The sequence below is a fragment of the Bacillus rossius genome, chromosome 1 (genome assembly GCF_032445375.1).
Source record: "Bacillus rossius redtenbacheri isolate Brsri chromosome 1, Brsri_v3, whole genome shotgun sequence".
Lineage (NCBI taxonomy): Eukaryota > Metazoa > Arthropoda > Insecta > Phasmatodea > Bacillidae > Bacillus > Bacillus rossius.
The window spans coordinates 100,023,878-100,035,897 of NC_086330.1; positions in this window are offsets into that span (position 1 = coordinate 100,023,878).

The following is a 12,020-nucleotide window of genomic DNA, read 5'->3' on the forward strand; positions in this document are numbered from 1 at the left end:
CACCTTCCGCGTCGCACGCGGCAGTTGGCGGCGGCGTCGCGTCAAAGGCGGCCCACGTGACAGTCCAGAGGGGCGTGGCACCATTCGCGTCGCGCGCAGCAGCTGGCGGCGGCGTCGCGTCAAAGGCGGCCCACGTGACAGGTGGTGGGGGCGTGGCACCTTTCGCGGCGCGCGCGGCAACAGGCGGCGGCGTCGCGTCAAAGGCGGCCCGCTTGACAGTCCGAGGGGGCGTGGCACCTTTCGCGTCGCGCGCGGCAACTGGCGGCGGCGTCGCGTCAAAGGTGGCCCACGTGCCAGTCCGAAGGGGCGTGGCACCTTTCGCGTCGCCCGCAGCAACAGGCGGCGGCGTCGCGTCAAAGGTGGCCCACTTGATAGTCCGAAGGGGCGTGGCACCTTTCGCGTCGCGCGCGGCAGCAGGCGGCGGCGTCGCGTCAAAGGCGGCCCACGTGATAGTTTGAAGGGGCGTGGCACCTTCCGCGTCGCACGCGGCAGATGGCGGCGGCGTCGCGTCAAAGGTGGCCCACATGACGGTCCGAAGGGGCTTGGCACCTTTCGCGTCGCGCGCGGCAGATGGCGGCGGCGTCGCGTCAAAGGTGGCCCACGTGACAGTGGTCGCGGCACGCCCTTGTGTGTGCAGAGCGGTTGTGTCAGCACAGCCGGTTCGCACCGCGTAGGCTCCTCGTGAGCCCCTACGGCAGTTGGGGGCGGCGGCGTCAGGGGCGGCGTGTCTGAGTCGGCCTGCCGTATCCACCCGGACGTCGCGTGCCAGTCGTACCACAGGGGCTGGACGGGCGCGGCTTCCTCCGTCTTCAGCGATGTCCTGCTCGGCGTCTCCACCCCATAGGGCGGGGGCTGTGTTGGAGGCGGTGTCGGAGGCAGCGTCGGCGGCGGTGTCGTGGGCAGCGTCGGCGGCGGCGTCGGTTGCAGTGGCGTTGGGAGTATCGCCGACTCCTGCAGCGTGATGGCGCCCGCCCAGTGTGACCACTCGACCTTCGCGGTCGAGACACTTGCGGCACCACCCACGCCCAGTTTCGCTTGGCACTGGTCACACGTAAAGCAGGACGTCCATTCCTCTTCTCGCGCGACCAGTTGTGAACACTCCCTGTGCCACAGATTCCCGCACGTCCCGCAGATCCGCCCATCCGATGTCCCGCCGGGGCACGAGTCCGCACCGCACATTGTCCTACCATACGCCCGGTACTCAAAGCAGAAACCGCACTCGTAATCTGCGAAGTGCTCGCAGCACTCGCCGGGCTCCGGAAAGTCTGCTTCCGCCCATGTCTCGTACGCTTCCTGGAAGTCGTCCATGTTTATCGGGAGTGTCTCTGTTCGGTAATTCAGTCCGTGTCTTCCTCTCGCGGCGTTATCTTGAACCGAAGATCCCTGCTGCGTCGCGATCTCAGGTTCGTGGCGCTCCCACGACACGTTATCTGTCGCGCCACCGATCCCTGTCGCGTCGCCCGCCGTCTCCGGTTCACACCGCTCCCACGTCGCGTTATCTTACGCCGAACGTCTCGAGTTCGCGTCGCTCTCACGCCACGGTATCTCTCGCCGAAAGGTCTCGTGTTCGCGCCGTTTCCGCGCTGCGTTATCTCCCGCCGGCGCGCCGGCGCGCCGTCTCGAGTTCGCGCCGCTCCCACGCCGCGCTGTCGCACCTGCTTCCGTCCTGTCCTGCATCTGCGCGCTTGCGTGCGCTTGCGTGCGCTTGCGTATGCTTACGGCCACACTAGTTGGGCGCCAAATGACGACTCTCGGCTTCAGGTCCCCGTTTTCCTGTTGAAATAAATGTCCTGTTATGCCCGTACTGCCCTCGTCGGAGAGGTGTGGGTCCAGGCCAACGTGGCCGGGACCGGGAAAGGCGGGACCTGGAGGGAGAGTGAAGTGATTGCGAGGAATGTTGGTAGGTTGTCGCAAGCAGAACACGGCATTAACGAATTTCACGAGCCGTCTTTTATTAACGCTTATAAAGTCCTGCCGCAGCCTGGCGGAACCGTCGCGGAACAAGTGCCCTACCACGGCGACACGGACTCCCTGATGACGGGGCGGTTCTCAAATACGTTTCGGCGCGAATCGTAAAGTTTATTAATGCTAGGCTGACCCAGTGAGAAAGGGCCCGAAGACGGAACGCTGTACATACGCGGCCCGTTACGTAATGTTCCGTGGACGGCGAAAAGTTCAGAGACTCGTAGCACCACGTTCGCGTTGTAGAAACTGCCCGCTAGACACGTCTCCCGATGACTCGTAAGTTAACAATGCTAAGCTGATTCGCGGTGGCAGCTCAGCTGCCGTGACCGACTGCGGACTGAGCGAACGTTCAATCCCGAGCGCAACGTGCGCGGCTCGCGGAGCAACGAACACGTCTGTCTCCGCTCGAGACCAGGACGCGACTGCCTCTCCCCGCTCGCCCGCGGGCCGGCGCCCGCGGGTGGCGGGGAGGGAGGGGAAAATCGGCCGGCGTGGGAGAGAGCTCCGTCCCGCGGCGCGCCAGGCTGCGATTACATACTACGGCGAAACCCTTCAGAAAGTTATTGAATTATTTACAAAGACATACACGAGACATTAATGAATAAATAAGTTATTTACATTTAAGACCCTTGATCGTTTGCAAATATATATACACAGACATAACCCTCACTGGCATGCTAGGGCGCACGCGGGTGCGTCCCTGGCCGTCGCACTCCACTGGGGACACACAGGGAGGACGTTGACGAGGCATAACGGCCTGAGGGAGCCGAGGAGACACTTGGGTCGACGTCAAACGCATGGAGCCATCTTTCTGGTTCGCCATGACAATCTGGCAGTTGTATGGCGACTCACTGGGTTCGATGACTCCATCGCGTAACATTTCCGTGATCTGGGTCTGGATGACGTGAATTTCAGTGGGTCCGAACCCGTATGGTTTTACGAACTGGGGTTGGTGAGGTCGGGTGGGGATGGTGTGTTCCGTGGTTGTGGTACGGCGGAGCATATCTGTGGCCGCAAACACCTGTGGCTGTTGAGACAAGACATTGTTTATGAGCTCTACATGGGCAGCGGGCACACCGTTCCTCAAGTCCGCGAGCGTGATGGGTGTCCCCTGCTCGGCGGGTGGCCGATAGCCCAGGCTGTAAACTGTGCGCCGCTCGTGGTGGCCAACGTGCAACCTCCCCTCCCTGACTTCCACAGTGGCGTCCTCCTGCGCCAGCCAAGGCAGACCTAGGATCAGCATCTCCCGTAGTCCCTCTACTACTAGTGCTGTTGTGTGACTAACATGGTCCCTGATGGAGAGGGTGATGTTCGAGCGGCCAACAATACGCGCTGTCGCCCCCTGCGTCGCTAACTGTACCTCCTCCACATCTGAGACAATGTCCCGTACGCTCGAGCATTGAGCCGACACATACGTGTGGCTGGCGGCCGTGTCGACAAGAGCATGCACCGGCTGTCCATCCATCCTGACGGGAATCCGGAGTAAATGCCCCGCCCCAGGTCCCAACTGCCCTAATTGGAACGACTCACCACACTGCTCCCGGGGCGCTGCCGCTGCCGTCAGGCGGTCCGCAGGTGCTGCCGGTGTCGCCGGGGTCACCTGGTGTCCGGTACTGCTCGCCGACGACCCGGTGCAGGCCGCTGACGAGTCGGGTGCGCCGCGCCCGTCCGTCCTGACGGGGCGTGCCGGTGTATCAGCGGACACCGCAGGTGCTGCCGGTGTCGCCGGGGCCACCTGGTGTCCGGTGCGGCTCGCCGACGACCCGGTGCAGGCCGCTGACGAGTCGGGTGCGCCGCGCCCGTCCGTCCTGACGGGGCGTGCCGGTGTGTCAGCGGACACCGCAGGTGCTGCCGGTGTCGCCGGGGCCACCTGGTGTCCGGTGCGGCTCGCCGACGACCCGGTGCAGGCCGCTGACGAGTCGGGTGCGCCGCGCCCGTCCGTCCTGACGGGGCGTGCCGGTGTGTCAGCGGACACCGCAGGTGCTGCCGGTGTCGCCGGGGCCACCTGGTGTCCGGTGCGGCTCGCCGACGACCCGGTGCAGGCCGCTGACGAGTCGGGTGCGCCGCGCCCGTCCGTCCTGACGGGGCGTGCCGGTGTGTCAGCGGACACCGCAGGTGCTGCCGGTGTCGCCGGGGCCACCTGGTGTCCGGTGCGGCTCGCCGACGACCTGGTGCAGGCCGCTGACGAGTCGGGTGCGCCGCGCCCGTCCGTCCTGACGGGGCGTGCCGGTGTGTCAGCGGACACCGCAGGTGCTGCCGGTGTCGCCGGGGCCACCTGGTGTCCGGTGCGGCTCGCCGACGACCCGGTGCAGGCCGCTGACGAGTCGGGTGCGCCGCGCCCGTCCGTCCTGACGGGGCGTGCCGGTGTGTCAGCGGACACCGCAGGTGCTGCCGGTGTCGCCGGGGCCACCTGGTGTCCGGTGCGGCTCGCCGACGACCCGGTGCAGGCCGCTGACGAGTCGGGTGCGCCGCGCCCGTCCGTCCTGACGGGGCGTGCCGGTGTGTCAGCGGACACCGCAGGTGCTGCCGGTGTCGCCGGGGCCACCTGGTGTCCGGTGCGGCTCGCCGACGACCCGGTGCAGGCCGCTGACGAGTCGGGTGCGCCGCGCCCGTCCGTCCTGACGGGGCGTGCCGGTGTGTCAGCGGACACCGCAGGTGCTGCCGGTGTCGCCGGGGCCACCTGGTGTCCGGTGCGGCTCGCCGACGACCTGGTGCAGGCCGCTGACGAGTCGGGTGCGCCGCGCCCGTCCGTCCTGACGGGGCGTGCCGGTGTGTCAGCGGACACCGCAGGTGCTGCCGGTGTCGCCGGGGCCACCTGGTGTCCGGTGCGGCTCGCCGACGACCCGGTGCAGGCCGCTGACGAGTCGGGTGCACCGCGCCCGTCCGTCCTGACGGGGCGTGCCGGTGTGTCAGCGGACACCGCAGGTGCTGCCGGTGTCGCCGGGGCCACCTGGTGTCCGGTGCGGCTCGCCGACGACCCGGTGCAGGCCGCTGACGAGTCGGGTGCGCCGCGCCCGTCCGTCCTGACGGGGCGTGCCGGTGTGTCCGCGGACACCGCAGGTGCTGCCGGTGTCGCCGGGGCCACCTGGTGTCCGGTGCGGCTCGCCGACGACCCGGTGCAGGCCGCTGACGAGTCGAGTGCGCCGCGCCCGTCCGTCCTGACGGGGCGCGCCGGGGTGACAGTGGAGGCCGGGCTAGGGTTCCAGGGACAGTGGCCAGCCATGGCACTACCCCCTAGCGGGCGTTTCCCGACGTAAGGCCGCCCGCCCCACGGGCTTGCCAGACAGCTGCCCGCGTGGGACAGACGTCGTGCCAGTGGTACCGCTCCTCACGGCAGTACTTGCAGCGCGGAGCCCCCTGGTTTGGTGCCCCGGTGTTCTCCCTGGGTGCGGTACGTCGGGACGGCTGCTCCCCCTGTTGCCTCGGCACTGGCTCCACGTACGGTACCAGAGCCCTGGAGACCTCGGGGGCCGCCAACATCGGTGGCGACGCACCTGGCCGTCGGGTGGGCGGCTCGCGGCTGCGACGGACAGCTTGCACGTCGCGCTCCACCTCGTTCGCCAACCGCACGAACGTCTCCAGTCCCTTGTCGGTGGCGGCCCTAAGGAATGGCCGCAGTTCGGGCAGCATCAGCTGGACGACTACCCCTAGCATACTGCTGTCGTCCTCCCCTTCCGCCAGCCGTCGGTGGAGCCGCGCCTTAGACCTGATGAAGGCCTCCGCGCTCTCCCCCGCCTCCTGAGGCCGGCAGAACAGTGACTGTTGACACCGGGCCCGGGCACGGGCGTCGTTGAAACGCTCCTCCAGTCCGTTGGCGAAGTCACCCCACTCCATGCCGTATTCTCCGGCTGTGGTCCACCAGTCAAGGGCACACCCCCTCAGCTGATCGCACGCCTTCTCCGTCCACTCATCTGTAGGCACCGCGTATCGTGCCAGCCTGTCTCGGCATGTCCGCAGGAACTTTGCGGGGTCCTCGTGCTCCTGCCCTCCGAACTCCGGCAGCTTGAGGGTGCCGCCGGGGCGCGGTGCGACAGGGGCCGCCGGCGTCGCTGACGGTCTGTCCAGCGCGAGCTCGCACGCGCGGCACATGAATAGCCCATTCCGGAAGTTAAGGAACTCCTGGGCCTCGGTGCACGAGCGGTGCCTCACGGTGCCGCACTGGTGGCAGAACGCCACCTCATCGGGCCGCCGATGACATCCCCTCGCGCCGCACTGAATTGTAGACGTCGGCCCTGATTTTCTGTCGTCAAAGTCTGTTTTGTGCTTCCTATCTGTGTCGCAGGTACAGGTGGCGAAAACCCCTGCCGCGGCATGATTTATTGGCAACCCTGGCAGAAGGCATGCGTGGCATACCCCTTCCATGTCTATCTTTACCGCTCCGTCACGGCTCATGTTCGTGCTCCTGTTCGGCGCGTAGCAGCTGCGCAGCTGCGCCACCTGATCCGTGTGCGAGGCGCGCGGACTTCCGCTCCCACAGCCGTTATCTCGCCTGACGCGTAACTTGATGCGCGTCTGGCGTGTAACTTGACGCGCGCCTATCGCCAGGTGCCCGCTCCTTTGGCTGTCTGCGCGTCGCGTCCGTTTCCGCGCGATTCCCGACTTCCTACGCGAGCCCTTACTGGTACACTAATTTGAAGTATAAAATTTGAAAAATTTGAGAAAAAATTTGAAAAATTTGAAACAAAATTTGGAAATTAATTTTTAGAAAATTAAAGCCACACTAGTTGGGCGCCAATTTGACGCCGTCCCCGCTACCTCTGAGTATTTAGACGTGATTTTGTTCAGTTCGTGATCTCAGGGAAGGTTCGGCCTTGTGGCTAGAGGTAGGGGTCAACGCAGTAGGGCCCCCCGAGCTGTTGAGGCCACTCGGGACGCCTGAATAATAACACAAAACCTCTTCAGATAGTTGGTGAATTTAATACAGCACAGCCCAATACATGGTGCTGCCCGTTCTGGCCGTAACGGTTTGCCCGACGCGACTAGTCACACGCGCAGCTCACTTCCTCAGTGGCGGCTCACGATTCTTATGCGCGTGAGGGGCAGACTCGTATACGTGACGCGAAAGTTACAAAAGACACTCTGACATGGCACACGATATTTTGAAGCACAATACACTACACTAATACCTAGCTCTGGATAAACTGGGCTAGCAACACGTAGGCCCGTGTCTCCGGCGACTCTACGTGGTGACTAGGTGTGTCCCAGGGACTGAATCGTTATTAAGTTTGGTGGCGCACTGCAGTACGACGGTGATACATAAGCCCTGACATGACGAATTACACTTAGGCGAACAACTATTCCGCTAACACATTACACTTGATAAACTGGGCTAGCAACACGTAGGCCCGTGTCTCCGGCGACTCTACGTGGTGTCTAGGTGTGTCCCAGGGACTGAATCGTTATTAAGTTGGATGGCACGTGTCGCCTGCTGGCTGCCCCGTGCGGGCCAAAACTAAGTAGCCTGTAGGCTAGGTTGGGCGTGAAGCGCCGACGTAAAAACACATACTCTCCCCACAGTACTTACGTATGACGTAAACACTCATCTCGGAGCACTGATTGAATTAAGTTAAGTACCTCATGGTAAATTTAGGCCGACCGCGGAACTGTACAAAAGGTTGAAAAGAAATTACACTATGGAAAACTACATGTCGGTGAATGCAAAGGTTGAAGGTTCCGCGTTGCGCGCAGGCAGCCGGCCTGGTTGAGCTCTCGAAGGACACTAGCGGTGTCGCCGCGCGCGACCCCCCTCCCCCGCCAGCCCTCCCGCGGAAACGTGTGAATTTCGCGGGAAACTGAACCGGCCAGGTTCGGGACAAATCGCACATTGAAACATGATTTTGCAAAGACTTAATTATTAATTAATAAAAAATAATGTTTAATAAAATCCTGTGGAAAAACATAATTATAACAATTTGTTGTAGTGCGGCGGAAGGATATGCCACACCCGGCCGGATCCTTGCGCCGGTGTAGCACTCGTTGTATGGCGTTCGCCTCGTCGCACGAACTGCACTTTGCTGCGCGCACGGGCGCGTTCGGTGCACACGCTTTTGCGAGACGTTGATGAGGCATAGCGGTCTATGCGACAGAGGAGCATTGGCGGTCGGCGTCAGATACTTGAGCCATTAAAAAATTAGAATAGGTAATATTTATTTGCAGTGAATGTCTTAATGTCCCTCCACTCAGATTTGGTAACCACTTTTCTATAAAATATTCTAGTAATAACCACAGTGGTATTTCCGGTAACACATCTTTTGATAGGTCAGGATTCTTTATTTTTTTTTTTTTCATATTTCAGATCATACAAGTGTTTTTACATTGCCAAATGATTTAAGGAAAACAAGATTTAGTGTCAAAACCAATTAGTTGACAATCTTGCTGCCAAGCCTTTTTTTGCAGACTTCTCATCAGTTGGTATACAAAATAGAGAGTAGTGAAATGCTTGCACTAGCTATGCAAAGCATAGTCTCTAGTCCCAACTTAACTTCTCGGTTACCAATAATTGTCGTTGTTAAATGGTTTTTTGTAGGTTAAAGTTTCAGCAAAAAAAATTGGTTGTCTGTAAAGTCGGTTTACGGATAGTTTAACGTGACGTCATAACAAAACATTGATGAAATTATTGCATACTTTAATGAATAAAATTTAATCATTTTTATTTTAATAATAAAAGAATAAATACTTGAAATTATACTAGTAATCACATTTTTAAAATGCAAGAATAATTAACCTTTATTGCCGAAATTGTTGTTGTAATAAGCAATTAAAACCACATTAACTTTTCACTTCACTTTATAACCAGTCGACGAAACAGTTCACGTGTAAATGTAAGTTGTGTGCTGCCGCTGTCTTTCTTCTCCTCGGACACACAGGCCAATCGAGTGGAAGAGAGATAGATGCGGCGCAAGCGTACAATGAGCGTAACGGGACACAGCGTAACGGAATAATGTGCATAACGGGACACTTTTGTGCGTGTAGCCGGCGTTCATCGATTTATTAGACGTCACGTCAATAATAATTAATGTACTATTAGTGAAATAACAAATTTTACAGTGCAACACATCATGAAGCAACATTAATTGTTGGAGTTTGTGCTTGTTCACATCAGATGGTTTTAGCAGTTTTATTAGAAATATTTTAGCAAAAAAAAAAATTCAAGCTTCATCAATGTCTATGTTTGTTGCTGTATCAATATATGTTCTCAAGAGAAGCAGATAAAACTTGTGTTAATATTAGAGTTTTCCTAGCTACTCATCTGCGAATAATCTTTATATATTACATAAATGGTCAGCAGTTTAATGCCAATGGCCAGATGCTCAATCCTAAATGGAAACTCTTTATAATATTTTTATTAATCCCAATATCTCTCTTCCAAATTGACACCCACACCTTACCTGGGAACCCAGAACTCCTTGCACCATATAAGCCGGTGTGTATCCAACTACACTATGGAGATTGTCTCCTCTGAAAATACACTGGTTGTCATCACACTGGCTCACTCACTGCTCACATTTTCACATATAGGTACCAATTGTGACAATTAAAAGTTTGTGCCTCAAAAATCAATCTCTGGCCCATAAGTCCCACAGTGGATTTTAACAAATTTCAAATTTGCACATCATCTATATTTTTCTCAATGGGGAGAGATAACCAGGATATGCCCTGTTGGGTTTATATATATATATATATATATATATATATATATATATATATATATCGTCTGTCATTTGTAAGAAGGGGCCATCTGACATTTTTGTTGAAAATGAGTTAACTGCAGAAATACATGTTTTCTTTCATCCTTCATGGTCTGTAAGAAGGGGATAATTGTATCTCTAATAGTTTTTAAGATATGACAGGGGCTAACCATAAATAATTAAAATACAGTGATGCATTACAGTGTGCTCATTTTGTTTTTCTGCTCTCCTGAAAAGTTTATGTTTTGTAGGTTAGCCCCTTCTTACAAATGACAGACGATATATATATATATATATATATATATATATATATATATATATATATATATATATATATATATATACATACATATATATATATATATATCTGTGTGCAGTGGCGTAGCCAGGATTTGCGTATGGGGGGTGTTAAGAAGCATGCGCCCCCCCTCCCCCGTATTAAAGCGGGGGGTCCGGGGGTCCTCCCCCGGGAAAATTTGGATTTTAAGGTGTAAAATAGTGATATTTTAGCAGTTTTCGGTACTTAAATTTAAATATTGTAATGGTAAAAATTTTATTAATTTTAATATGAAATTTGTTTGAGTGATGAATAAGAAATTAATTAAAGATTTGGTGCTAAGGGGGGGGTTCGAACCCCTAAAACCCCCCCCTGGCTACGCCCCTGTCTGTGTGTGTGTGTGTATACATATGTATATATACACATATATATAGTAAGTATAATATTGGTATAATTAGGAATACTATTGAAAACTATTTAACATTAAAGCAAATATTGCACATTAAGAGCGATTCAAAGACTATAAAATAGTGTCTAATGACATCATTATTACAGTTTAGTAATTTCCAAAAAAATCATTAAATAGGCTACTAAACGTCAATGACTTTACAAGGGGGAAGTTATTTAAAGCTAGTCACTATTAGCCTATTAGCTTCAGTCATGCTAATTAATTATATACTATGCTTTAGCAAAGCAATATTTTGAAAAACGTTATAGTTTAAAAAAACTGTTGCAACCAAGACTAAACATTTTGGGTACTACCACTACTCCCCCATTAAGCTACAAGTTATATTATGACAGTTTTCTTACATGACAATACTTGCATAGCTGATGTATGATAATAAAAGGTAATTTAAATACTAGTAATGAATAACTCAATATTTAAAAAAAAAAGTGTTCACTCCTAAATTAGTACAAGGGAACATAAAATATATCTGGAGGTTTGTTATTTAATAAGAAACTACAGAACAATAAAATTCATTTTAAGATTTTAAATGTTTATTGATAACTTCACATAATATGACTGTTCACAGATAATAAATATTGATTTTTTGCTCATGTCATGAGAAAAACTTTAAACACAAGCAAAAACTTAAAAGACACACACAAACACACCAACACACAAACACATTTATATTTTTAATTTCACATTTTATACTTTGTACATACATAAATTGCATCAACCCAAAATAGCATATTATTTTTATAGTGTATTATTTACAAACTTGGTTAACTGTTTAGATACTTGATATGGTATATCCACAGCAAATACATCCTTAATAGCACTGCACTTACAAAAACAGAACTGATTATGCCTTACCACACAAGAGCCACAATAATATAGTGTGGCAAAAGCAATAAAACCTTATTTTTGTATAGCAAATTAATTTTATTCCATCGTATTGTTTTGAGTATACTATATACGAGGCCACAAGGCAGCCCAGCAGTCCAGCTAGCTAGCCAGCTGATTCGTTAGCCCGCGGACAACTAGCGCTACACCCCTAATCAGATTTGCAACGGAACCCCGCTACCTCCCTCCTCCGAACTTTCTCATTGAACTATCTGCAGCTCTGGAGGGTTCGGCACATTCCCAGAGCCCTGCCAACGTTAAGTGGTGCAACTAGAACACCATTGTTCTGGGAGCTTCAAGCGACAAGTCAACCCTGATGACACGACACTTCAAAGGGGTGCAAGACAATTCCAGGAGGGGGCTCAGAGGTATAAAAATGACGCCAGCCTCCGAAGAAGTGAAGTGATGAAAGCAGACAAAGACCAGTGGGCTTCGAGCGTGGTGACTGGTACATCGGGGCTATGTTGTGTGTGACGGACGAGTGAGTAGTGCGAGGCAGGTGTTGGGACAGAGGCGCGAGGCAAGAGACGAGCAGTAGAGGGAGCCACTGTTGAGTCGAGCTCCAGTCGGGAGAGTAAACTGTGAATAAATGAGATATTAATTTGTGGAATGTTATTTTAAGTGTTGTAGCTTTAATTAGTACTGTAAATAGTATAAAATTAATAATACTGAATTTAATTAATTTGGCTATCCTTTTCGAAAATATTTTCCCTCTCTTAAAAATATTTTATTGCTATCT